The following is a 26,541-nucleotide window of genomic DNA, read 5'->3' on the forward strand; positions in this document are numbered from 1 at the left end:
TCAAAACTAGATTTTGTAATTTTTGATGTTGTGCTAGTAATTTTTATAGCCACTTAAAAGACGGATTCTTTTCAAAACACGTAAAATTATCAGACCAGACTTTGTTTTTGACATGCTTTTAATGGGTTTTTTCAATAAACTAGGTCATTGTTAATACTAGTTGTAGGCATTTTATCTTTAATCTTTAAGGCCCTGGTCAAGTGTAGTTGACCCAGACTTTGGGAAAGTGTGGACAGATGACTCACTGTCTAAGTTTAGCAGACACTGATAGCTGGATTAATTTAGAGGAGTGATGTTCATAGTGATTTATCTGGAATCTTTGATAACATGGGAAAAGCTAGCACATGGATTTATAGCATTTGTAAGTAACATTGTTCCAACTGCCAGATGTGCTGTAAAAAGTGCTGTTAGACTGCGCTGTATCACAAAGGCTGCATTTGGTCGAGAAAGGGCTTCAGCCCCCGAGTGCTGGGGCTCCCTCACCATCGTCCTGGCTGCAGCTGTGCCGGTGTGGGAGGACTCACCAGGGTGACAGATCACCTCTCTTCCTTCTTCCTGTTGGGGGAGAGAACAGTGAGCGGTGAAGTGACTAGGACAGCCCGGCCAAGGGTATGGCCAGTCTCCATGTGAGCGGTCTCCCTTATTGGGCAATTCTTGCCGGGACCCCAGCCGCTGATTCCCTGCCTGCTTGCCGCAGCCTTTGAGACTGTGTCTGCACTGCCTGCTCAGGGCCGCCCAGCCCCAGCCTCACGTGTTGAGTTCAGTGGAAGTGAACCAAGAAGTCGTCAGTCCCAAAGTGGAAGTGGGGTTGTTCGGTGGGGTTGGCTTCTTGCAGTCCTTTATGGACAGGCCTCAGGAGCAGTGAGGAAGGCTGGGTTGAGGAAGCGCCAAAACCAGGACCCTCACACTCTGGAGGACTCTTTGCGTTGAGGTCCAGAGGGGGCTGTCCTGCTCAGGGGACGGGCACAGGCGAAGTCAACATAATGCCTTTTCTCAGCCAACCCTGGGGCAGAGGTGGGCCAGGGCAGGGGAGGCTGGAAGGGGTCTGCTTCCTGGGTCACTTTCCATGGACTTGAGGGGAAATACCCATCTCCTGTTTTGACCCTGGGCATATCCAACAGGAATGTAGGGCCTGATGAGAGTGGAGTTCAGCCCATGGTCCATTTCTCGTCCGCTTGCGCTCTTGGTGAGCCCTGCTCCCAGGGCATCACAGGGCTCTGGGACTGCCACCCACCTGGTGTCGGGACGAGATGTCTGAGTAGAGGTCGGATCCTCAGCCCTCGGGGCAGCTGGTGTTTCTGTTCTGTGCCTCGAACTTGGGTAATGCCCTCCGTGTCCCGGGTTCGGAATCATCATCTGTACTGGTTCACATTTATGGCTGGAAGGTTTAGAAAAATAGTTGATTTCAGAAATTGGGTTAAACCTGTGTACTTGACTGAGAACAGGGAACTGGGTGTGAAATGCCCCTTCTCTCCTGTCTTCCAACAGCCGTGAGGCTCGGGAGGCAGAGCCTTCCAGACGAATAGGTCATTACATCTGGGAGTTAGAAGGTGTTCCCTTGTGAAGTCACAGTCATCTTTTCTTTTGAAACTTTCTCAGCTAGAAAAAATTTGATAAAATTAATAATAAAAGCCAAGGATTTAGATCAGACTCTAAAAATAGAAGATTATGAATGTCAATCCAACCAAGCAAAGGAAGTGCTGAGCCTGCCTTTGAGTGTTGTGCTCTGTAGACGGAGCCTGCAGCTGAGAAAGTGTCTTCTGGGGACTTTGCAACCAGGAGTGAGAGGGTTTCTAACCCTGTTGAGACGGGGCCAGCCTAGCGAGCCAGGGCATCTGCACGGCCCCCTGCGTAACAAGGTTGGCCCTAACCAAGTGGCAGGCTGGGAGAATCAGGCCACCAAGATGCACGTTCCACAGCCTCTGGATGCTCCCGGGCTCACGCATGCGCCAAGCCCCCAGGAAGCCACAGAAGGTGACCCTGGCCCCATCAGCGTAGTAAGATCACACCCAGGGCGGAGAGTTAGCATGCGCATGACCCACGCGTCGTGTGTAGTAACTGCTACGTGACAGCGGAGCCACAAGCACAGCCCCCTCTACCTGCCGCGACAAGGCGCTCCTCCCAGCCTTTGCCTAATAAATGCCCACAGTCCCGCTCCCTAACGAGCCGGCCACCTGCCTTTCCTTTCCCAGCGGCTCCCTTGTGCCTTTCCTGTGCATGAGCTGATGAACTTTTGCTTCTCTACTCTTGTTGTTGTGTCTTTTGGTTTCCATCCTGGGGACAACGAGAACCATGTGCCCATAACACCGTGGTGCACCTGCCCCGAGGCCCAGAGCAGAGCTGCGTGTGGCAGACCCAGGGAGGCAGACAGCTCTCGCCAGAGAAGGAGGCGGAGCAGAAGTGAGGGTTCCCTAGAGTGGCCGACAGAAAGGGGCCAGCACCCTCCTGGCTGGACATGCCTGGCCTGGGCTGGAGACTGGAGGCTTGATCTCGAGCGGTAGGAAGCTCCCCTCCTCTGGGCCTTCTTGGCGTTACTGAGGAAAGCCCAGAGCGCTGGACGACTGTGTCCACCGCAGGCCCCTCCCCTGGGCCATTTCGCCCCCAGGCCAGGGAGGGTCTTGGTGTGAGGGACCCGGTGATTCTGTGTGACTCGGGTTCATGGCGAAGGGTGTGACAGCCCTGGTCCTGCTGTCCCAGATCGCACTGATTTCTCCGAAAGAAACAGCCTTCGGCGCCCAAGTTTAAAGGCCCTTTTACCTTCCTGCACAATCAGGGATCTTGAGGAATTGTGATTTATTAATTTTTGAGTGACCGTTTGTAGAATTTTTTCCAAAAAATAGTTTTCTGTTCTTTTTAAAGAAAAAAACAGAACATTTTGGTTGAACTGCACAGCACTGATAGGATTCACAGAATAGCAAAGCAGATAACTCTGGTTGAGGCAGAGTGGGCAAGCCTGCCACCTGGCCGTGGAACTGCCTTCGTCCTTGGCGAGTCCGCAGTAGTCGCTGTCTCAGTGGGAGGAGGAGCTGCTTGGAGGAGGGCTCGGCCCAGCTGGGACGCCAGCCTCCTGCCTGTCTAGGCCTCTCCAGCATCCCCAGTTCCTGAACGCTCTGGACCAGCTCCCTTTCCTGCCTGCCCATCTCCTCCGGAGGTGGCACTCGTGGCTACTCTGGGCCTTGCCACGGGCCTGGACCTCCTCGCCTGGAAGGTGTGAACCCCACCGTGCCTTCTGTCTCCCCACTCCGGCAAGCCGTGAGTCTTACCACAACTCTGCCAGACCACCAGTTCCTCCTACGTTTTTTACCCCCTTTTGGCTTTACTTTCTTTGCCTCCAGCCTGGGCCCCAACAATAGTCTCTGCGAACACTTTCACCAACACACTTGACTCTTCCTTCTCCATCAAGCCACATCCGCCAAACACCAGCGTCCCTGCGTGGCCTTGCTCTCACCATGGCCGTTGGTGGTGCTGCCTTCACTGCCGGAGCCGAGGCTCCCTCCGCCGGCCCTCTGTGGCTGCCCCAACGCCTCTGCCTCTGGCCACTCATTGCCCTGGTCAAAGAGCAAGGGGCACAAGAGGGCCTTGGAGGCGGCAGTGCTGGCACGGTAGTCACTCAGGGATGGGCTTCCAGGGAGCCCACCATGGGGAGCGGCTCAGCAGCCTGGTCTTCAGTGGAACTGGTGCAGCAGGAGGAATGTGATGAGTAGCAGTGGCTCCTGCTCTGACTGGTAAGTGCACAGCAGCCTCCACGAGGCACAGGGCAGGCCCAGGGCCTTCTAGGGGAGCAACAGTGGACTTCAAGGCTGTGGGAGATCTCTGCACAGAGGCTGCGCTGGCCCTGCCTTGACCAGACCTTTGGTGATGACACACACACCAGAGACTGGCTTTCAAGGCCTGGTCTAGACGGACCCGCCACTGCCCTTCTCCACCGCAACCTCCCAAGCTGAACGGCTCCCCTTGTGGGGGTCTTGCTGCTGTAGAGAAGAGAGGCTGCAGGCAGAGGGGACGAGGACCAGGATGCTGCCCTGGACCAGACTCAGGCTAGAAGCCAGGTTGTTCCAAGTCTGCTGGCAAAGGGCCTGAGAAGTGAGTGTGGCCGTTTGGTTGGATTGGCTCCCCCTCTGACGGTTACCTGTGGTCCCAACTCTGGGCTGTTCACACGTGTGGCGACTCTTACTTGTTTTCCCTGTACGATACCCCGTAGACCAAAACCTTCTGGGAACACACCTGCTTTTCTTCTGGGAAACCACCTCATTTCTACCCACTCCCTGAGGTGTGAGTGGGTTTGACGGCACCACACACGACACCTGCCCATGACCCAGGCTGGGACGATCTGCACGTTCAGTCCCCTGGCCTCATGGGAAGAATGCGTGACCAGCAGGGTCCAGTGCATGTCAGCTGCGGGGCTTTTGATAAAGAGGCAGTGTGTTGGGAGACAGTGTCTTTGATCTGGGTTGCCGTGCTGGTGAAATAAACGTGTGGGGCTGCCGGTGGCCGTCTGTCTCCACGTGGCTGGACCCCACCAGAGAGTCAGCTAGTAGCTGAAAGCAGAGCTGAGAGGATGTGCGACCAGCTTCTTGACTCTCCCTGGAGCTTCTGCCTTCTGCACGGTAGACATGCTGCCCCGAACTTTCCAGTTAGGGGAGGCGGTAAGTTCCGCTTTTTGTGTTGAAGTCGATTTGAGTTGAGTTTAAGTCACAAGCAATGAGGAGTCCTGGCCAAGACAACACTGTCCGTCATGCTGCCTCCTGCTTGTCCTGTCTGGTGGGTCCTCACGTCCCCGCGCCTTTGCCCTGTCTCTGCTCCATCCTCCAAGCCGTCTCTGTGAGGATGTCACCTTCCTTCTGCCAGCCAAATACACTTATCTTTTCCTGAGGATGTTCTGGGAAGTGTGGTAGTGGTTTGTGAACAGATCTCGCCCATTTACTGATCTGGAAGCTTCTGGAAGGTCTGTGCCTTGCACACAGCAGATGCTCGGTAAGTCCTGGTGGAAGAGCATTGAGGAGCCTCAAGAGTACACGTTCCGTCAGGTGGAGCCACATCGAGAATATCCCAGGGCTTCTGGGACGCCCCCCTTCCATCTTTACAAGAAAGAGATCTCAGTAGAGGGGACGTGTTGTCGCGCAGTGGTTCTCAAAGTGCAGCCACTGGCCAGCCAGCAACATCAGCGCTGCTTGGAAGCCTGTGGGCGACGTAGCATCCCCACGGCCCTCAGACCTCTGGAGCCTGACTCTGGGGCGAGGGCCCGGCGGGCTCTTTGACAAGCCCACCGGGGATTCCCATGCACGCTCAAGATTGAGCCTCTGCATCGAGGTTCTAACTGACGCTTATTTACACGACGCTTCTCACGTTTGAAGTTTTTAACTGCTTCTTGATTTACAAATGAAAGTGCACACTATTCATCTTCAGAGTAATTTTAAGTAAAATTTGCAAGGCCTCATTTGGATAATTAACTTCCTTCCACCTTAGAGTAAACAGAGAAATTCTGAAGTCCAAATGTGTACACTGTTATTTTAGGATTGAGAAAGTAAAGGTCAAAGGAGAAAAGTTTATTTAGCTTGAAAAAGAGCATCTGCACAGCACTTGTTCTGGACAGAACATTGCCGCATGGAGGCAGACACTTTGCCTTTCAGACTCAGTGGGGGTGAAGGAGGGGAGGGACGGTGTGCCCCCCTCAAAGATCTGGGGCGCTTGGAAATGTACTTCTGAGAGAGGCCTGAGTCAAACTGGAAAGGGTCGTTTGAACATCAGATTTAGATGGTTCTTTTTTTATTTGCCCTAATTCAAAAAAAGTGACCTTATGAAATGTCTAGTTATGAATGTTCACTCCCCTTCTTTTATCTTTTTTAAAGAGTGTCTAGAAAAATCAGAGCTGGGAGAATTTTTCTGTTACGCGTATTGCTTGAGGTTATTGAAATACACACTTTCTATTTTATATGCTACCCTTTCCAAAGATGTTTTCTTTTATTAAAACAACTTCACTTTTGAGAATGTGAATTACAGGTGAATTCTTTTGGTCGTTTTCACAGGCTTTGAAGTGTTTTTAAATTGCTCCCACCACCACCAGCATCCCCTCAGTCCTTCAAAAAGGATTTAGCATTTGGGATGGAGTTTGGAACAGAAAAAGCGGTGCCTACTGGTCAAATATTTCCCTGAAAAGGCAGAGCTACCTCACGTCTGAGACGCCCTCTGGTCTTCTCTCTTTGAGAACTGACTTCCTTCTCCAGAAAAGGTTGACATTTCTTAGGAGTGTGCAGGGGGCCTTCCCCACATACCCAGAGTTCACCAGCTGTAAGGGTCACCGTGCGAGGCCCTGATCCTTTAGGCGGCTTCCTCCCTTGAATACGCAGCTCCTGGCGGCCTCTCCAGCTCGGGTCAGATGTGCTTGCTCTGAGGACCCAGCTGGGGGCGTCACAGCTTCCTCCTCCACAACTGTCGCTTCATCGCCGCCTCTCACCTGCATCCAGGTAGGTCCCCTGCCAGTGGTCCCCGCTCACTGAGCCTCACTGCTGCCGAAGCTGTGGAGGTGGAGTGTTCTTGTCTCTTCCTCTTCGTGTCGTCGTGTTGGAAAGGTCTGTGTCCTGGGGTTTTTCTGAGTGTTGAGGTGGCTCCTGGGCACCCTGCTCTCCGTAAGACCAAAGTCCAGGCTTGGGATGGATTCAAATGGCCTCGCCAGCTCTATACAGAACCATTTTCCCCTTCTTTTACTCATTCAACCAACTGTTTTTGTTGCTTTCTTTGTTTTTCTCCTGATAAGTTCCTCAGAATCCCCTACAAATAGCTCGGTCTAGCTCCTTGCCATACCCATACCTCCTCAGAGACCCCCACTGCCGTTATTTTATAAGAAGCTGGTGGCGGTGGCTGTATTTCCATTGAGTCAATCCAGAGGTCGTGGCAGAGTGAGACTTGATAACTGGACACGAGGCCAGTGGAGCTAGAGGGGAAACGGACATCCTCTGGTAGCTGTTGACTGACACGGACCAGCAGCTTTGAGAAGTGGCCCTGCGCAACTTGGCAAACGTGTCAAAATGTAAACAGTCATACGCTTAAACCCTCGCGCCTTCCTAGAAATCTCTCCTACAGAAACACTCTTGCAAGTGCACAAAATATCCAGACGGGGCTGTGTGATGCCCCCAAGGGGAAAAGTCCCAAAGTCCATCAGGGAAGAGCTGCTTAAAGAATCAGGAGTCCGCCCCCCACAGCCTCTGTTGAGGGCAGGGCCCCAGGACACTCCTGGCCCGGAACTGGGCACATTCTGACCACACGGTTACAGCCACAGGTCAAAAGGCCAAGGAAAACTGAGGACAGGTCCTCCAGGAATTTGAATGGAGAACCCTGGAGACAATGAGCCAATTGTAAGAAAAGAAGGAGGAGAAAGGCGAAGACCCCCCCCCCCCAGGGGTAGGGGGAGGTGGAGAGGATTGTGAATTCACCAGACTGAAGCCCTGTGCTCAGCCCCTGCCCCCGGTCCTCCGAGCCTAAACACATCTCACTTCTGCCTCCGAGTAACCTGGCCTGTCCAGGGGCCTGGCCGCCCTCCCCCCCGAGGTTCCCAGGAGCTGTGGCTGCACCACTGAGGTCCTGTCCTCTCCGCATCCCCCTCTCCTCGGCAGGGAAACCTGAGCGATGTCTGCTCATCCTTAAACGGGCACACGGAGAGGGTGCAGTCCTGGACTCATCTGACTTTCGCCACGGAGTGCTTTCTCCAAAAGAAATCTACTGTGGACATTCCCACCTACAAGCAAGCCAGTGGAACTGCGCTGTTGCGGCAGGAGTGGAGGGCAGGGGGCGGGGAGGAAGAGGAGCCTCAGATCTGGCCCTGAGAGAGGCCGCTGCTCCTGGCGGAGCCCATGGAGTCCCCAGGGCCTAGGGAGCATATCTGAAGATGGAGGACTGTAGATCCTGCTCGGTAACACCCTCAGCGTCCCCTTGCACACCCCTCCCCTTTGCGGGGTTCCCAGAATGGTGCACACACCACGCCCCGTTCCACCGTCACCAGCTGTAAGCACCCAGTTCAGCTGGATGCTGACTCCTCCCCAGGATCATCTGCAAGGCGGGGGAGGAACGTAGGTGACCTAGGGGCACACGGCCTGGGTCCCAGAATCCTACTCCAGAAGGAGGACTTGGCGGACACCTTGAGTCAGTCATGAAGACCTGGATCAGTGGTCCTCCCAGAACGGTCCCCAGACCAGCAGCATCGACTAACCTGTGGGATGGTCCGAACTGTAGCTTCTCAGCCCCACCTCAGACCTGCTGAACAGGAAAGTGGGGATGGGCCCCTCATCTTTCCAGCTGATTCCCGTGCACGCAGATGTTTGAGAACGCTGCCCCGGACCACGACCAGGGGAGGAGGGGGTGCGATTCTGAGCTCACTAGGATCTGCTCTTCAGAGCTACCTCCTGGACCAGCCTCCCGTGAACCCATTGCAGGTGGTGAGTGAACACAGAAAGCTGCCTTCTGGGAGATGAGCCAGTGCCGTTTCCTTCCTCGTGGTGCAGAGGACAGAGACTCCTCTCCTGTCCTGCCCAGAACACAGCTCAGTCTCCACACACCGTGGGCTCCACAGCGTTCGTCCCTCCAGCGCCCACCTGGGAGAGACGGCAGAGACCCGAGGCCCCAAGACCTGCAACAGCAGACGGATGGGAGCCAGAGGGTGGTGCGGCCTAGAGAAGTGCTGCTTATACGTAATGGTGCATTTTCCAAATCTTACGGGCTCTTGGGACGCACACACACACAAACACAGATACCGATTCTTTCATTAGATGGAGTGACCCTTGGTCACGTTCCCTCTGGATTTTGACATTATTTACATACAAGAAACACATTTCTTAGAGCGCAGATGCCCTCATACAGTCATGGTGGAAGCCGAGGAAAAGAGCACATGATGTTGCCTGAGGGATTCTTTCTGAGACGGGTCCCTATCTCATACAAAAGGTACTTATTCCTCCACGTGGTGATTCAGCATTTTTAGAATAATACCAGTAATAATGCTAATAAATGTTATTTTTTGAACTCCTACCATGTGCCAGACTCCATTCTAAGCATTTAATACGGATTGCCTCCATAAACATCAGCATAACTGCCAAATAACCCTTCTGATGGATGAGAAAACTGAGGCACGGATGGGTCAGAGAACGTGCTCAGTGTAATGCAGGTGCTGGCTTGTGGTCAATTAAATCATTGACGAGCCCTCACTTGTTGCATCACTTTTGCTCTTTGATCCATGAGGCCCTCGTAAGCATCCGGGGCCGATCCTAACTGTTGTCCACGGGAATCTACTCTCCTGCTGTCCCACATCACGGCTGTGATGCGAGAGGGCAGGTGGCGTGGATGCCAGGATCTGGAGTGGTCCAGGGGAGGCCTCAGCCTGGACAGCCTGGCCCTGGACCTTGCCTCCCTGTGGCTCTTGACTTCAGGGCTGTCATCTTGCACCAAATAGGAAAATGTGGGTCAAACTTGCCTACACTCCCGACTTCTTACTGTCAACTGGAAAGTACACTCACACTTGGAACCAAGGAGAGGCCAGTATTATCGATTGACTATTAGTTTTTCTCTGCTTACCTCCATCTACGAAGTTGGACTTCTAAAATCGGAGTCGAAGGAATTCTTCCTGCTTTACTGTGTTCCATCTTCAGGTGGGCTGTCTCAGATTTGGCTGTGCCCTGGTTGAGACAATCCCCCAGATGAAGGGGCCGAGGAGGCAGAGAGGGGTCGAGTAGACCAATGTTCTGCTGCCTTCGCACAGGTGTGCAATTCTCTCCCAGGTCTTCTTGCGAGAGTCCTCCGCATGGGCCGCGTGTGCACAAACAGGCAGACTCAGGGAGCCCTGATGCCCCAGCTCTCGGCAAATAGGGAGTACATTGCAATAACAGCAGCTGCCACGCATTGGGCCCTTGGGATCCGGGACCGCACCAAGCGTTTCACAATTAATCTTCCAGAACGTTAACAGTTCACTCTCGGCCGGGCGCCCTAACGCCTCAGGACAGCCATCTGAGGTGGGCGCTCATCTCACAGATGAGGAAACCCGGCACAGAGAGGTGTAGTAAGTTGCCCCAGGTCCCACAGCCAGCGAGCGGCAGAGCTGGGATTTGAACGCAGGCACCGGCCCGCACGCTCCCAGACGCCCCGCGAGGCTGCCCCCGACTGGACAAGGTGGTGCTGGCTCCATCCCCGTTGACAGGCGCTGGCCTGAGGCTCAGCGAACTTGGGTGGATCCCTCAGGGTCGTACGGCTGGACGGCAGTGTGACAGGTCAGACGCAGGCCGGCCAGTCCCTCAGCCTTTGCCCCCAGACGCAGATGAGCCGGAAAGCTCGGAAAAGCAGAGCCCACGAGGCGCCTCCAGCCAGACCAAGAGGACGCTGTGAGCATTAAACTTACTCTCCTTCAGAGAAGCGAGTGGTTTCCAGGAAATGCCCCCGGGCCGGCTTCCCGTGGAACTTCGCAGCTTTCGGACAAATGCTTGGTAACAGCTCTGGAGTCCCCAGTTCGGGCCTCAGAGCCACTTTGAGGCACAGGTGCCGTTCCGACGAGAGAGCCTGTCTGGGTGTGTGGTGAGGGGCACGGAGGTGGAAAGCTCCCCTTGGACGGACTCGGGGGTGTGGGGTGTGGGCAGAGAGGGAGAGAGGACGGGAGACGCCCGCTGAGGGTGAAGGATTGAGGTGAGATTCGGTCAACAAAGAAACGTTGGCTGAGTTCCAGCTACGTGCCCCCTGCTGTGCCAGGTGTTCAGGGGATACTGGTGCTCAAAACAGAGCATGCTGAGTTGGGGAGGAAGACATTCCAGCCATCCAGCGTAAGTGCCTTTGAAGGAAAGAGTGTCTGTCAAAGGAACTGACCTCCTGGGGGATCAGAAAAGCTTCTTTTGAGAAAGTGACCTTTGAGCATATCTAGGCCAGGATGGGTGTGAAAATCATGCTGCAGGAAGAGCAGCATGTTCAAAGGCCCTGTGGCAGGGGAAGCTTTGCAGGTCTGAGGCACTGAGAGAGGGCCAGCGTGGCCAGAGCAGAGAGGGCCTGGGGAGGGTTGTGCCAGGCCCCGCCTGGACTGTGAAGGGGCAGAGCAGGCAAGGCCTGGAAGGACGTTCGAGGAATTCGATCTTTTTCCTCAGAGGAATGGACATCCTGCACAATGCTAGACAGGGTGACCAGAGCTAGCCTATGTTTTCAGCTGCTCACTCTGGCTGCTCTGAGGTGGCCAGTTGGGAGGCGGGAGGCCAAGGTGAGAGATATTGTGGTCCTTCAGCAGGAGGGGACTGTGGCATAGCCTGGGGGGCAGCAGCAGCGACAGGGAGAGGTCATCTGTGACACGCAGCGAGCCCTTGGGGGGCCCCAGCTCTGTCTGGGGTTGTTCTCTCGTAAAAGGAGGCGGGAGGATGGCTGCTGGGAAGGTGGGCTGGGGACGGTGGCTCTGGACCGCTTGGAGGTGGGAGGGGCGGGAGGACCCGGGAGCATGGGGGCTGCTCTGAGGGCTCGCAGGTCAGCAAGCCTCTTCCCTTGGAGCCAGGAGCCGGGACGACCGTGAGGCCGCGGGATGGGGGCCCGAGGGGCCTGGGGGTGGAGCTCTAGGCAGGTGACAAGGGAACCCCGGGTGTGGCGGGACCTGGGAGGCGGGTGGCGGGGTGTCCACCTCTGAGCCCGGTGCCTGTCCACCTCTGCCGGTGACAGGGAGCCCCCATGTACCCGAGAGCCCAGCTCCAGAACCAGGGTGGGGGTCTTGAGTCCAGGAGCTCTACCCACGCGGCTGCGAGCGCCCGGAGCGGGAGGAGGGTACAAAATGGATCCACTGAGTCAGGAGTCCAGGCCACAGCGTCAGAGCCTGTGGGGCGCGGGGGTGCACGTGGCCCCGGGCGGCTCCGGAGGCTGTAACCCTGCAACCTGGGACGCAGCCACTCCGCGACATGAGAGAAAGGAGGTCACAGCAGCAAGTGTGCGAGCCGGTGGGCACCACCTGAGGCGGCTCTGTTGTGGCCAGAGAGGCTGTGCAGCGTGAGGTCAAGCCCAGGGTGGACAGGCTGAAGGCCTAGGTTGGGGGAGGGTGTGGGGGGAAGCGGGGGAGGAGTGCAGTGCCAGCAATGACTCAGGGGCCAGCACCTCCAGGAGGAAAACGTCTCACTAACTGTCCCTCGGTGACAGGATTGTTTCCTGTGGACTGTCAGCCAGGCCCTGGGCAGCCGCCCCAGCGCAGGGACCCGGTGGACCGGCCTGGTGGCCGCTTCGAAGCTCCCATCAGAACAGGGCCCGGACACGGGAACTGCCCAGCACCAGACGGTGCCGACACGGTGGAACCCTCAGCTGCCGTCCGCAGCTCTGGACTCTCCTGGCTTTTCAGACAGGTCCCTTATTGGAGAACCTGGAACAGGTTCTCAGCCTGGATGATGCTGCCTGGGAGACACTGCAACCTCTGGAGACACCGCTGCCTCTTGTGGGCAGAGGGTAGAGACACCGCTGGACGTCCTACAGCTCACAGGCAGGCCCTCGGCAGAGAAGGGTCTGGACCAAATGGGGGGCATGGAGGCTCGTCCATCCTGTCTGAGCCCCTGGCTGCCCGTCTGGCACCTGCTCCCTCTCCTGACGGGCGTGGAGTTGGGCGGGGGTCACCAGGCCCCCGCTGCAGCTCGAAGGCAGAGGCCTGACAGTGGTCTTGGGAAGGCTCGTCTGCGCTCTCTGTAGGCTCTGGGGTGTTTCCAGTTTGCTCCAGCTTTTCTGGAGCCCAGAGAGGGGCTGGGAACAAACCCCACTGTCCCGGGGGAAGGTGAGGGGCACGTCTAACCCGGGAGAGTCATCTACAGGGCAGTTCAGCAGCCACACACTTGGGTACTGTGAACCCAGGTCCCATTGTCCCCAAACAGTGTGATAACCACAGAATTCCCATCATGATAAAAAAGGATCTTACTGGCACAGCCAGGTTGTGCGCACCCCGGCCCTGCCTGTTCGCAGCCTCAGGCCTCCTGGGCTCTGGGTGGCCTGGAGAGAGGACTTTGTCACCATGAGGACTGCTTCTCAAGGGCTGAGCACATAGGGGCTCCAAGACCTGCCTGGGGCAGTGCCATCTGGAGTGGAGGCTGAGTTTGAGGGGAAGTGACATGGGATATGCAAAGGCCCTGTGGCTGGATGGGGCGTGGCATCACTGAGAGCCTGAGGAGGGCCAGGCAGCAGCTGTGAGGGGAGCATGGGAGCGGCTAGAACTGGAGAGAGAGAGAGAGGCGAGGTGGAGGCCAGGATCCCCGCGGCTACTTTGGCTTTTGTCTCCTGGGAGGTGGAGATTAAAGTTTGTTTTCTTGTTTGGTTGGGGCCCAGTTGTTCTCCCTTCCTGACCCGGCCCTCGCCTGCTCCGCATGGTGGCACAGCCTCTGAGTCTCAGACACACTCTCCATCTGACCTCTGTAAACTGTGCCTTGATGGTGGGGTCACCCCACCCCTTACCCTGGCAGGTCCTGGGTCTCAACCGGTGGCTTTCTCATCCCCTGGCTTCTCTGGTCCCCTCCAGGCCCAAGGAGGGCCGAGGGCTCTCACTCGGGCCTTCCCTCTGACCTACCCGCTGGGTCTCTGTCATCACTGTGTGGCCGCTCCCTGGGAAGGTGAGGGGCTCCCTGGGAGGACGTCTCTTCCGGGAGTCCAGAGGCTGGCCGTCCTCCACTCTGGCTTTTCCCGAAACCCAATGTGGCATCCAGCCCCTGCATCCTGGGATTTGGGCTGCAGGGGCATCGTGATGCGCATCTGACCCGTCCCGTCTCTCTTCCTTCCCAGCCTGTGGGGAGGAGGCAGGGGCAGCTCCATTCCCTCCTCTGTCTGAAGAGGCTCCTTGAACACAATGCCTCCCGAGGTCCGGACCCCGGGACCACGGGGCCCCTCTGCATCCAGAGCAGGCTCCAGGCCGGGGTCTGCTGGGTTGGCATGAGACGTCACCACAGATGGAAATACGCTGGTTGAGGTCCCGAATCACGTCCTTGTCACATCAGCACGTTTGGTCAGTGGCAGCGACTGTTGCTGTGATTGTCTCCCCATCTGAGAGGGTTTCCTTGGGCCTCTGTCGAGCTGCCTCCTCTTCCTCCTGAGCCGCACTGGGCTCCTCCCTGCCCGGTCCTCTCTGCCTCCAGGGTCTCCAGTTTGGTGAAGCAGCTCAGACCCCTACACCTCCAGCTTCTGATGACAGAGCCGGGCAGGGTCTCCTGGAGCCTCTAGTGCCCCTCGGGTCTCCGTCCCGCCTTTGGGTCCCTGTGCAGACCCGGTCCCGGCCCTCCACTCCCCTCTGCTGGAGCCTGCCCACCTGGCGATGCTCCTGGAGCTGAAACCTTCTAAGAAAAACGTGAGGGAGATTAAAGCCCCAAATGAGGTGGCCTCACGGCACAAAATGAAGACCACAAAGAGGTGTTCCCTAATTTATGGGGAGGATAAAAATAAGGAAAAGGAAGAAACGAATATTTGCTGAGTCCCTGTTACATGCCAGGCCCTTAGTAACCCGTCACGTGCGTTGTCGCATGACGGGGTTGTGACACTGGCACCTGTGTTGACAGGGCAGGGCCACGAGAGTCCAAGTGGCTCACCCGAGACGGAAGAGTGTGTGAGCGACAGAGCGGGACCACAGGACCCCAGGTCGCTGCCCCTGCTGAAATACAGACGCAGCTCAGGCAAGGCCGATGGGGCCCAGAGCAGGCACCTCCTGCTGTGCCCCAGAAGTCGGGATGGGGGCGGTTCCCATTGCCCCCAGCAGGGGTGGCAGGAGACCACTCTCCTCCAGCTCAGGAAGGGGCGTCAGGCCAGCAGAGCAGCTCCTCCACCGGCCACCCTCTCCACCTGCCCACCGTCTGGAAACCCACGTCTGTCCTCTCCAGGACCGGCCGTGGCCGGGTCAGAGAGCCTGGATGGGACAAACACAGCTCTGGACACAGCTGTGCCCATTTGCTTGGTCCTGGTCCCTGAGTCACACCATCCCAGGGCTTCAGGAGGACCCCATCCTGTCCCTGATCCAGCCCAGTGGGCTGACCAGTGCCCTGCCCCACCCCCATCCTTTGGAGGAAGCTGCTCCTCGGTGGGGCTAGGTCACAGACACGAAGCACAGTTGGTCCCATATCTGAAGACTCCGTCTCCCTCCTGCCCAGAGAGCAGAGCCAATGCCCCTCAGACCATGACCAGCCTTCCCATCACAGGAGGGACTCTGAGAACGTGGGCGTGGCTTCCGACAGGCTCTGCTGGGTGGCTTTCCCCAGAGGAGCCTCACCAGTCGCAGCCTAGCTATGTGAGGGCACCTTCTACCAATGGGTCAGCAGCACTGGGGCTGAATAATAATACATTTTAAAAAGTGTTTAACTTGAGGCCGGCTCAGTGACGCAGCAGTTAAGTTCCCACGTTCCACTTCTCGGCGGCCCAGGGCTCGCTGGTTCAGATCCCAGGTGCAGACATGGCACCACTTGGCAAAGCCATGCTGTGGCAGGCGTCCCACATATAAAGTAGAGGAAGATGGGCACAGGTGTTAGCTCAGGGCCAGTCTTCCTCAGCAAAAAGAGGAGGATTGTCAGCAGTTCACTCAGGGCTAATCTTCCTCAAAAAAATAAGTGTTTAACCAATTTAGGAGGTGTAAAATGGCACCATAGAGTCACTGAATTGAATTCTTATGGTGATTAATGTTTCAACTTTTAACCGTCTATTTTCTAGTGAGAATTGGACTTAATTAGGCAAGTCTGGATTTAAATTCCCACTCTGCCTTTCATTAGCTATGAGAACCAGGGAGATTTGAGGACCCTCTCCGTACTTCAGTTTCGACATCTGTAAAAATGGAAATCTTACCTGTTTGTAGCTCAAACGCTAGTTGTGAGGATTAAATGAAATAAAATACATAAAGCACTTAGCAGAGTCCCCAGCACACAGTAGGTGCTTGATAAATGGGCCCAGCAGAGCTAGAGTGGAAGACCACTTCTCTCTTAAGCTCCAGCTGTTTTTCTTCGATACTTACAAGAATTACATAAATTTGAACCCGTGACCACTGCTAATGCAAGTGTGTCCTGCAGTCAGTCTTCTCCCTTTAAACTCAGTTTGCTTACGTTTCACTCACGAGAGATCAGTGTCACTGCCGTTGATCCTGTTTCTCCGTGTTTTCTTCGACTGCTGGAAACCTGTCCCTCCTCTCTAGTCTTTGCCTCGAAAGTCAAGGTGACATGTAAGTGGGCGTGGTGGATGCTGCGGGAAAGGCGACGAGCTGGTTCCCAGCTGTGTCGCGGGAGCTTGGCCGCAGGTCTTCCTGTGGAGCCAGGAACGCTCTTGGAATGTTCTGAGAAGCTTCTTCGAGTGGTTCAGCTCCAATAAAAAGTCTGAAAATTAATCACCAGACATGCTCACCAGCCGACACTCACTCAGCAAACATTGATTAATAATCTACCCTCTTTTCCAAGGCCTGGGCTTGCCGTGGATCCCGGTGTGGTCCGACATGGATTCTGCACTCTGGGATTTCGCAGTAGGGAGAGAAGCCGTGAGCTGGAGGCTGTCTGCCCCCCAGCTCCTCTCTCCGCCCTTCTCCACCCGCCCTCTGTTCTCCTGGTGGGTCCAGGAGTGGGAGGCATGAGCAGGACATCACTGGGCGCAGGGGAGAGAGGCCAGGGTGTCTATTCTCCCAGCCCCCGCCCTGCCAGCCCACCCTCTGGCGGGGTCTGTGCTCCTCTTCCCCAGGCCACAGCTCCTGTCAGGCGACCCTCTCCAGATTCCAGGAGCCACTTCCCACCTTGCTCCCAGGAGGAGTCGTGGCTTCCAGCGGCTGCTGGCTCTGAGGCGCTTCGCCCACGTTGTTAGTTTCCCTTCTTCCTGCCACATCTTTGTCAATGGTCCCTTTGATTAAACTTTGTTCAGCTGCTCCTGTCTGGTAGGTATGTATCCAGTGCCTGTCCAGTGAAAGAAGAAAATCAGTGGCCGTGGAGAGGGGCCCAGTGCTGAGGGCAGCGGCTGAGACATCACTTCCACTCGGGCGTCAGAGACAACTTGGTGGCATCGAGCTGGACCTCGAGGGTGGAACGCAGGTGTGTATGGGACAGAGGACAAGGGCATCCTGGGAAGAAGCGACAGCCTCGGGACAGGATGGGAGGTGAAGGGAAGTTGGTGTAGGACAGTGGTTCTCAAGGTACGGTCCCCAGACCAGCAGCAGCAGCAGCATCCTCCAGAAGAAAGGCAGATTCTGCAGCCAGGTGTGGACCCACACAGTCCAGAACTCTGGGGAGTGAGCCCAGTGACCTGTGTTTTGACAAGTGCAGGAGATTCTGACGCAGAGTCAAGTTTGAGAGTCCCCTGGAATGGGGACTGCAGGTCAGGGACTGGAGTGAGGTGGAGAAACAGAAGTGGATGGGCACGGGGCCCAGGTTTGCAGAGCCTGGCAGTCTGGACTGCGGGTGGTGGGTGCTGGGAATGGGCGTGTGTGTGCGCACAGGTGTGTCCTGAGCAAAGATGCCCTTCAGAGTGAGGCTGGAGGCAGAGAGACAGTCGGGGAGGTGACCGTGGCTGCCGGGCAGAGGAGCCCCCACAGTGGCCTCAGCCCTGTGGACATTGGGGCCAGGGCACTCTTTGTTATGGGCTGTCTGGCCTGTGCATTGTAGGATGTCTAGCAGCATCCCTGGCCTCTCCCCACTAGATGCCAGTAGATCCCTCAGTTGTGCCAACCAAATATGTCTCCAGACGTTGTCAGATTCCCCTGGTGGGTAAAATCGCTCCAGTCAGGATCGACGGCCCCGAGGCCTCTGTTTGGCCGCAGCGATGGAACCGAGCGCCCAGGTTGCCGTCGGCTGTAGAGTCAGCTGTGCGCGGCCGCTGACCGAGCGAAGGCCTCCGCTGGTTCCAGGCGAGCGATCAGACGGCAAACTGAGGATCTAATTGAAAATTGCTCATTGGAAATTACGTATCGATCTGTTTGGGTAAACTGCTTCCAGGAGTTTTCTCCGCGGTCAATTTGTCGAGGGAGCACTGTTCCTGAGGACGCTGCTCTGGAACTCTGATGACACGGAGTGCACCCAAAGGGGAGGCCTGGGGGTGGGACTTTATCGCTCGAAGCAGGCTCCACCCTCCGCCTGCTGTCTCCACCCACCTCACCGCCCAGTTTCAGCCGCCTGCCCAACCTCTTTTCAGTGTCGCCCTATCACTCTCCACCTTGTCTTAAAGGGTAGTATTAAACAGATGTCCCTTTTGGAGAAGGCGCCCCCTGCCCACTCCCTCCAGCCGGGCTACTCCCCCTGGATGCCCGGGGCCCAGGGCCGAAGCCCGTTGCTGCGGCTGCCCGTCCCGCTGGCCTGGGACGGAGAGCGACAGTCACGGGACGGCGTTGGAGGAGTTCAGTGTTCTGGAAAATCCACGCCCTCGGAGCAGCGATTCTTACACTTGGCCCCGCATCAGCATCAGCATCGCCGGAGGGACTTGTTGAGACAGAGTTTCTGATTCAGAGGTCTCAGAGCCCGGGGTTTGCATCTCTAACAAGTCCCCTCAGCAAACACGATGAAATCAAGAACCGAAGCGGAGGGTGCGGCTCCGGAGCCCAGTCCCACCCCTGCGCGGGCTGCCGGTCTCAGCAGAGGCCGTGGGACACCAGGGCCCCATCTGCTCAGTGGTGGGTGGACCCTGTGCTGCTTGAAACGCCCTCCGCCCGGAAGGTCCTCGGGCCCGGGGTCTGACCCGGCGCTGACCCTCCGCTCGGGGCCGGGCCGCTCGGGGTCTCGCATTCGGCGGGGGCGAGTCCTGGGGCTTAGAGGCCCTCGGACACCCTCGGACGTCTGGACCCAAGTCCAGGGAGCGGCAGCTGCTCGGCGGTGACCGGCGACCGGCGGTCCTGGTTCGCCAGGACTGAGGGTCCCGGGATGCGGGGCTCCTGGGGCTACACCGCCGGGCCCGGGACCCCAGCGGGCCGGGGAGTCTGCTTCCCTCCCTCCCGGACGCCCCGCGGTCCTCCGCTCTCCCGAGGGCCCTCCCACAGCCCCGCCCCTGCCTGTCAGCCAATCAGAGCGCTCAGGCCTTGGCCGACTCTGGGGGGCGGGGACACAGCTATGAGGCAGCCAATAGGGACTCGGGGGGCGGGCACTGCTCCGCGCTCCGCCAATCACGGCGCGCGGCCTGGGGACCCGGCCCGGTTCGAGCGCCTGTCGCGGAGGCGCATGCGCGGCGAGCAGCTGCTCCGTCGGCGGAGGAGACGCCGGACGCCGCGGGGGAGGCAACGTCGGGGTTCTGATGCGGCCGCTCACAGGCCGGGTGAACCTGGACGCTCAGCGTCTCCGAGCCGCGGTTCCCTCCTCCGTGCCCCGGGGCTTCCTCGAGGGTTAAGCAGACAGGTGGGTAAAGCCTTCAGCCCGCGCCCAGCACGGCGCAGTCCGTTATCATTACGGCGTTGGTATTGTTCTCTCCTCCCGGGAGCCAGGCTGTGGCTCCAGAGCACACCGAGGGGAAGCTGCCGGGGCTCGAGTCCCCTGCACGGTTTGTGCCCCAGAATATGCAGGAAGCGAGTGCGTGCTGCACACCGGATGCGTGTCCCCCAGGTCCGCATGTGCAGACCTGGCCCCTGTGACGTGAGGAGGTGGCCTGGGGGAGGCGGTCAGGTCCTTTGGGTGGCCCCTATGGGGTTAGTGCCTTTTGCAGGAGCCCCTGGGAGCCCCCTTGCTCCTCTGCCACTGAGGACACAGCGGACGGCTGTCTGTGGCCGGGAAGCCCTCGCCAGACCTGCAGGCGCCTTGACCTTGGGCTTCCCGCCCCGGGCGGAGAGGGTTCCCGTCGCTCCGCTGGGCTCCTCTGCAGCAGGGGAAGGGGCTAAGACGCCTCCTCGGTCCAGCGGCACAAAGTCAGGGTTCACCTCGAGGAGGCTGCTGGACCCTGGGACTGAGAGGGGACTGGCCGCCTAGGACTTCCGAGGCCTGCGAGGTCACCGGGAGGTCACGATAAGGGCTTCTGGAGCAGCTTCTCACGAGTGTCTGAGGAATAAGCAAGAGCTCCACCAGGTGCGGGGACCCAGATTCCAGGTCTCTTTCCGAATCTTTCCTGGGGTCCCTGGAAGACTGTCAGAGGACACCTCACGCCTCGCGGGTCCTCGCGGGTCCTGGCTCCTGCGACCTTCGCTCTTCCCAGCTGTCCCGTCGCAGAGCTCCCCCTAAGCACCTGCTTCTCGGTTCCTCACGCCAGCGCCTGGGAGAGCCGCCCTGAGTCCAGCTCTGCTCCAGCTTGACTCCCTCCTCCTCCCGCCTTTCAGCCTCTCCTTTTCCCTGTAAGCGATTTTCCTACCTTTTTCCAAATCAACTGAGCAAATCACTTTGCCCTCTTGTGATTAAGATGTGACCACGTCCTGCCGGAAGAGAAGCCCAGGAGCCGGGGGGCATCCGGATCCCCCCGCCAGGAGAAGAAGCCAGAGGAGAATGTGCCAGAGAGGGGATTTGCTGTTGTGCTGTGGGGAGGGGAACATCACAACCACACGTTAATATTTTTTCATTTTATATTTTCTGATAAGCTGATTTTTTAATGATTTGTTGTTGAGATAAGACAAAAATCAAAATAATACGTCAAGTGTCCGTGGTGTTGGGGGGCAAGCCAACTCCAACTAGAGGAGCCCTCATTCCTGCTTCCAAATTTCTTCTCCTCTTCTCTGCGCCCGCGCGGTGCAGTCTGTCTCATTCTCCTGGCCACGCATCCTGAGTAAAGCAAATGACTAGAAAAACCCGGGCAGGCTGGGCCAGGGGCACGTGTTTCTGCCAGTGTGGTTGGGGTCAGGAGCTGCGCTGGGTGCTCCTATCCTGAGACAGGAAGCACCGCAATGATCGTCCCTCTGGGCCTTGTAGAGTACTCAGCCTCGAGCACCTGCAGCACCTAAGGGAAACTGAGGTATAGCTAAGCGTTTCCCAAGCAGAAATGCCGTTTTTAGGAATAAGCCTCCTTTCATGCCAGACTGTCTGTGCTGAGGCTTCTGACAAATTCTTGAGATGGGATATTAGCTGTGCCCCAAAAATCTTAGGATGGAAGCTCCAGTCGCTCCTGTTGCACCCCAACGTGAGATCTTGGCCGACGTCACAGCCCCAGTGGAGGAGATGAAGGATGTGTCAGAGCTTCAGAAAGCACAGAATCCGGGGGGGAGGGGGGCCAGATAGAAATGCCCGTGTGGATGAGCTGTGATTTTGTTTATTTTTGAGTAAACAAGGGTCGTTACTTGATCTGCCCAGCCCAGTTCCTTCTGCCCCGACAGATTTGTGTGAGAAAGGACACAGTGGCTCGGGGGTAAGTTTTGAGGAGGAAATTGCCGCTGCTGCCCCTGCAGAATGGGCCGAGGACGGAGTGGGGCCGCTGTTGGCTTCCGGAGGGCTCATCTGAGGGGCGTCAATGGGGGCGGCAATGGGCTCCTCGGTGGTCTGAGCCGAAGGCTCTTGTGTCGACTCTGTGGCATGTCTGTGACTAGAACAGAGCTCAGCTGTTTCCTCTCTTTTACATCAAAATACAGGATTGTGGCTGGGTAATTAGAAACTTCATTTTTTTCCCTTTGCTGGACCACAGGACAGCCGTCGTCGGCCAAACTGCTCCCGTTCTTACTGTGTCACTCCCGGGCCGTGTTCCCAAGTCTGAAAGGTTACATTTCTGTCTTTGCGATGGTACGATTTGTGGTGGTGAATGTGCAGTTATCCACAAAAATCTCACATTATTTTCTGTAAATTTCCATCTTGAGGCTGGAAAGAATTCGGCTCTTCTTACCAGCATCTGCGTGGTTGGGGTCTGTCACGAGGGCTGCTGTGGAGGCCCTCAGGAGCCTGGCTTCGGGGGCCACAGACGGACTGGAGCTTCCATGGTCACTCAGCCAGGAGGCAGTGCCTGGAAAGCAGGTCAGAGGACGGGAGGCGAGGGGCGGAGGCCTTGCCTTCTCTGGGCGGTTTGCGTCTCCTGCCTCATGTTTTGGTTCCTGATGTACAAATATCTCGAGTGTGAGCTTCATGGATAAGCAGTTATGCGAAATCCTATATGATAAAATCAGAGAATGTTAGAGTCGGAAGGGTCCTTTGAGAGCAAGTTGTCCCAAAAAGCATGACAGTATAGAGGAGAAGAGACGTTCCAAGAGTGCCGGGCTTGCCTAGCGTCACACGTGGGTCGTGAGCAGGACCACAGCTGGGCTGGTGCCGGCTCTTCTTTCAGATCAGTGGCTGTCCGTGAGGAATTGGGGATGCGTGCTCCACGTGCCGAGCGCTGGGCTCAGGGGCCCCAGGGTCATCTTCCCTCAGTCAGAGGCTCTTAAGTGCTTTTTGGCTGAGGTTTCAACTCCAAGTCAGCAGCCAGCAGATAGACATCTGGGGACCTTAGGTAGCTTCTGAGTGTCTCCAGGGGACAGGTGTCTGTGCAGTGAGAAAAGTGAACCATCATCAAAATGACGACAGCTTATTCACCCAGACCCCCCTACTCCCAGCCCAGAGGAGTCAGGAGGGCGAGGAGCACCGCAGCCAACTGCCCAGCACCGTGGGGGAGCATTAGTGTGGCTGTGGGAGCGACTCCTCCTCTCTGCCCCGGCCTCCCATGTCATCTCTGGAAGCCGGCCTCCCTTCTTTGCAGCTCTCTGTCTGCACCCGTGTCTGTTCTTCAGGCCTCTTTTACACTCGTCCTTGCGAACCAGCGTCTCTTTGAACGTGGTCCTCAGGGGATGGGTTCCAATAACAGAACAAGCTCGACGGCCAACCTCTATCAAGAGCCAATAGCAGGCACTGTTCACGCAGCATCCCATTCAATCTCTACTACGACCCTATGTTATAGGTGAGAAATTGAGGCCCCGTGAGGTTGACCCACCCAAAGCCACCCCGGGGAGCCAGGACTCAACGCCAGGTCGGCCTGACCCCAAGCCTGCCCCCTTAGCCGATGCACTGGACTGCTTCCAGGTTGTGCTCTTCAACCAGAAGACATGACACCACAATTAATTCAAACAGAGCAAGTATTTACAACTACGTTTACTAGTGTGCAAAAAAAATTCACAAATGCAAGTACAAATGCACTGTGGTTACAAATGGAGTAAGGAAAATGCGATTTGGAAATTAAAAAAACACGCACACAAAGGAAAAAAGCCAGAAAGAGCTCAAAACTGAATTTACAAATTGTTCATATGATAGTAACCATGGGAACTATAAATTATAACAGTACATGAAAACTCGATGGGAAAACTAGCAGAGGATTTGAATAGGAAACTAAAGATAAGAAGTTACATGAATTGTCCAAAATATATGAAAAAAGTCAAATTCTAACTAAAGGATTACAAGTTAAAGCAACAAAAAGTTTTGGAAAATGACAAAACCCTGTGTTGGGGAGGATGTAAGGAGGCAGGTGGTGAAGTGAGCACTTTCACATGGGCGAAATGTTGAAATTTGGCAAAATGATAGAAGTTATAGTAAATATGATGTGCATATAATGGGAAGCTAGGCGTCTACTAAAATGATGCTGTATGAGAATATGTAAGACACAAACATTCCTAATAGATTGTCAAGTGAAACAGCAGTTTATAAAACAGCGTATCCTGTGGGAGCCCAGTTTTCCTGGTGGCTGGCCTTCCCCGGGTGGAGGATGTCGGCCTCACTGACAGTGGGATGAACCCACTTCGTGGGCATCTGATAGGACCTGCTGAGAACACACCCAGCTCCTGGGGTATTTGTACCCCAAAGTGCAACTTGGAGCGTGAGGAAGCATCAGAATTCTCCCGGCTGAGGGCCGTCCTATGAACTAACTGACCCATTTTCTTTAAAATGCTGAGGTCATGGAAGATGAAGACTGAGAGACTCTTACAGACTCAGGGGGACTAAAGAGATATGAAAATGAAGGGTGACGTAGCGTCTGGATTGGCCGCGGAGCCAGGAAGAAAACTGCTGTAAAGCACATTACTAGGACAATTGATGTCACCTGAATAAGGACTGTGACTTGGATGACAGTATCGATGCCAATTCCCTGGGTCCTGGCACTGTGGTCATGTGTGACGCTGACAGCTCTGCCTCCGGGATTTCAAACACCAGCAGGTCACCCACGGTGGGCAGGGTTCAGCGGAGCTTCCAGACTAGACAGACTAGGAGGAAGGACCTGGCCACCTACTTCTGAAAGAAATGGCCATGAAAACCCTGTGAACAGCAGCAGAGCATTGTCTGATACAGCGTGGGAAGGTGAGAGGATGGCACAAGAGACCAGGCAGGGTTCCCTCTGCTGGGCACAGGGCGCTGGGAGTCAGAACCACTCGAGGGCACTAACAGCAGACTGTGGCTGTGTGAGAGGCACCCCATCCTCAGGAGGCAGACGCTGCCGTGTTCAGAGGTAAAGGGCGTGATGTCTCCAACTGCATCGCAAATGCCTCAGGAAATAAATGTCTGCCTGTCTAAAATATATGTGTATATTGTTAAAATTTATTATTTTAGTATTCACAATAACTAGTATATTATAAAAATATTAAAGTATATTTAATATATTATGAAATAATTATATAGAGAGAGAGAAAGGGAGAGAAGAATAAAGAAGGATAAAGCCGCTGGGGCCACTGGACAATTGGTGAAGAGCATGTGGGAGCTCCTTGTAGTCTTCTTGCAAATTTTCTGCAAGTTTGAAGTTACATCAAAATAAAAAGTCATCAAAAAACTACATTAAAAACCGGGAGGTTTTCCACAAAATGTCAAGAATACTTTTCTTTCAGTGGTGGGATCACGCTTGGTTTTTTATTTCCACCTTTCTGCAGACGAGTGTTTTCTAAAATTGTCCACGATAAACAAGCCATAATGATATAACTGGCTGTCAAACAGTCTGAACTCAGTGGGTACAGACATGGAATTGCCTTAGAAAACGTCCCGGCTGCACTGTGCGTTTCTTCTCAGTTCTTTGATGTCGTCCTGAAAGATCTAGAAACTTCCGGATCCAGATTGAAACGTTGACTCACATCCAGCAAGGGCCCTTCCTCCTGCCCTGCCCCCCCCGAGCTCTGCTCTCCTTCCTCCTCCTCTGCTCACTGCTGCTTCTGGTCTGCTAGTGTGGAGGTCGAGGGAGCGTGTGGCCTTCTGCTCAGCTGATGCTGCTGAAGTTTCGCTGTCGCTGGGGCTCCGTGCAGGAGTGCGAGCTGCTCCCAGCTCGTCAGCTGGGGCTTGAGTTCCTCAGGAGATCTGGACGGGGCCTCCCCATTACTTGTCCCCCAGCCTGATGGCTCTTGTCCACAGTGTCTCACCACAGCTCTTCCCTGCTCTGGGCCCCTCGCCCGGCAGGCAGCACGTCTCAACACCAACTGGAGGCCCCACAGAGTCAGAATGTCTGAAACCGGCTCCACATCTCCCTCCTCCAACCCGTGAACTGGACCCTCCCCCAGCATTTCCCACACGGTGAAGGGCACCACCTTCCACCCAGGTCATTCTTACCGCCTCCCCGCCATCTGTTCTCTACAATCGTGGTGTCCTGTCTAGTCTATTTCTGAATATTTCTCCAAATCAGTAGCTGTTGAAACTTGTTTTTAGAATAAGCTTCTCTTAGTCACACCCAGTTAGTCCCAGTGTCCACAAGAGCTTTGATCTCCAAGCCCCAGAGCTTTAGGCGCATCTTCCTCTCTTCCCATAAGGTCGCTCCCCAGGCCCCTGGCCCTCTTTCCTCAGCCTGGTTGGCTCCTCTGAAGCTCTGGTCCCTCATGAGGGTGGACTGGATGGGAGGAGCTCATCACTGGGCCTGGGTTGTCAGATGGGATTCTGAGTCCATGGAAAGTCCTCAGTGAAGATGGGGAAGCTTCCCCCCAGTTATGCAAGGGCGGATGCCATTGAGGGTGTGTTTAGGAGCCAGATGCTCAGAGGTCAGGCCCCAGGAGTCATCAGAGCAGCTCCGGGGAGCTCCCTTCATCCCCAAAGGCCTGTCCATCTGCCCAGAGAGAGCCACACAGAGGGAGATATTTTGGGGGCTCCTCCTCCTAAGATTCAACTCTGTCTGAGTGGTTACTGGTCAGCAGCGGTGGGTTCAGGTGTCACGAGGTCGGAAGCTCATACAACTGAAGGATCTTCTTTAAGAAAACAAATACAAATTACAAATTCCCACTGCAGAGCCTCGGGAAGGGCCTGGATGAGTGGCATGTTTTGGGGGGTGGGGGTGCAGCTGAGTTTCACCACCTCCCTGTAAATCTGGCTTTTCTGGTCAGAGGCAGAGCCTGAGGACGGCGCAGCGCAGTGTCTCCCGCCCTCAGGCTCTTCTGGGATCATTTCAGGGCGGTGGGCAGGACCATGGGCTTCGCAGCCAGGCAGGCTGGTCTCTCACCAGCTGTGTGGCCTGTGGGCAGTTACCTCAGCTCTGGGAACCTTAGATTCTTCCTCTGAAATAAACCGGGGTTGCTAACTGAATTATTATTCTAAAAGGTTCTCTGTTTTCCTTTCCAGGAAAGCAGCCTGAGGACCGAATTCAAGTGACTCCAACCCTTTGTGCTCTTGCAAGAACAGAAACAGGTGCTGGTTGAAAAAGCGATGGTTAAAAAAAATTTTTTTCTTTAATTTGAGGATTCACTTCAAAAAGCATCATGTAACTTTTATTTCTCCCACACTTGTAAAAAGAGCACTTAATCATGGGTTGAAAACTTCCTTTGCTTGT

The 26,541-nt window shown here is 55.7% G+C and overlaps 2 long non-coding RNA genes across 4 annotated transcripts; one reads left to right on the plus strand and one right to left on the minus strand.

Moving 5' to 3' along the window:
* Positions 1-100: 100 nt before the first annotated feature.
* LOC139082976 (uncharacterized) lies at positions 101-18,918 on the minus strand. 3 transcript variants are annotated; one of them, XR_011539398.1, is made up of 4 exons: positions 16,709-18,918; positions 16,046-16,301; positions 1,235-1,378; positions 101-555 (listed from the first exon to the last, which is right to left on the minus strand). It is a non-coding gene; the product is annotated as an uncharacterized lncRNA (long non-coding RNA). The 3 variants fall into 3 exon arrangements; XR_011539397.1 differs by lacking the exon at positions 16,709-18,918 and having other exon boundaries at positions 16,035-16,264; XR_011539396.1 differs by lacking the exons at positions 16,046-16,301; positions 16,709-18,918 and adding an exon at positions 9,559-11,470.
* Positions 18,919-19,073: 155 nt separating this feature from the next.
* LOC103560274 (uncharacterized) lies at positions 19,074-26,531 on the plus strand. Its single transcript, XR_547159.2, has 2 exons — positions 19,074-19,286; positions 26,334-26,531. It is a non-coding gene; the product is annotated as an uncharacterized lncRNA (long non-coding RNA).
* Positions 26,532-26,541: the final 10 nt, after the last annotated feature.

The sequence above is a fragment of the Equus przewalskii genome, chromosome 1 (genome assembly GCF_037783145.1).
Source record: "Equus przewalskii isolate Varuska chromosome 1, EquPr2, whole genome shotgun sequence".
In the NCBI taxonomy this organism is placed as follows: Eukaryota; Metazoa; Chordata; class Mammalia; order Perissodactyla; family Equidae; genus Equus; species Equus przewalskii.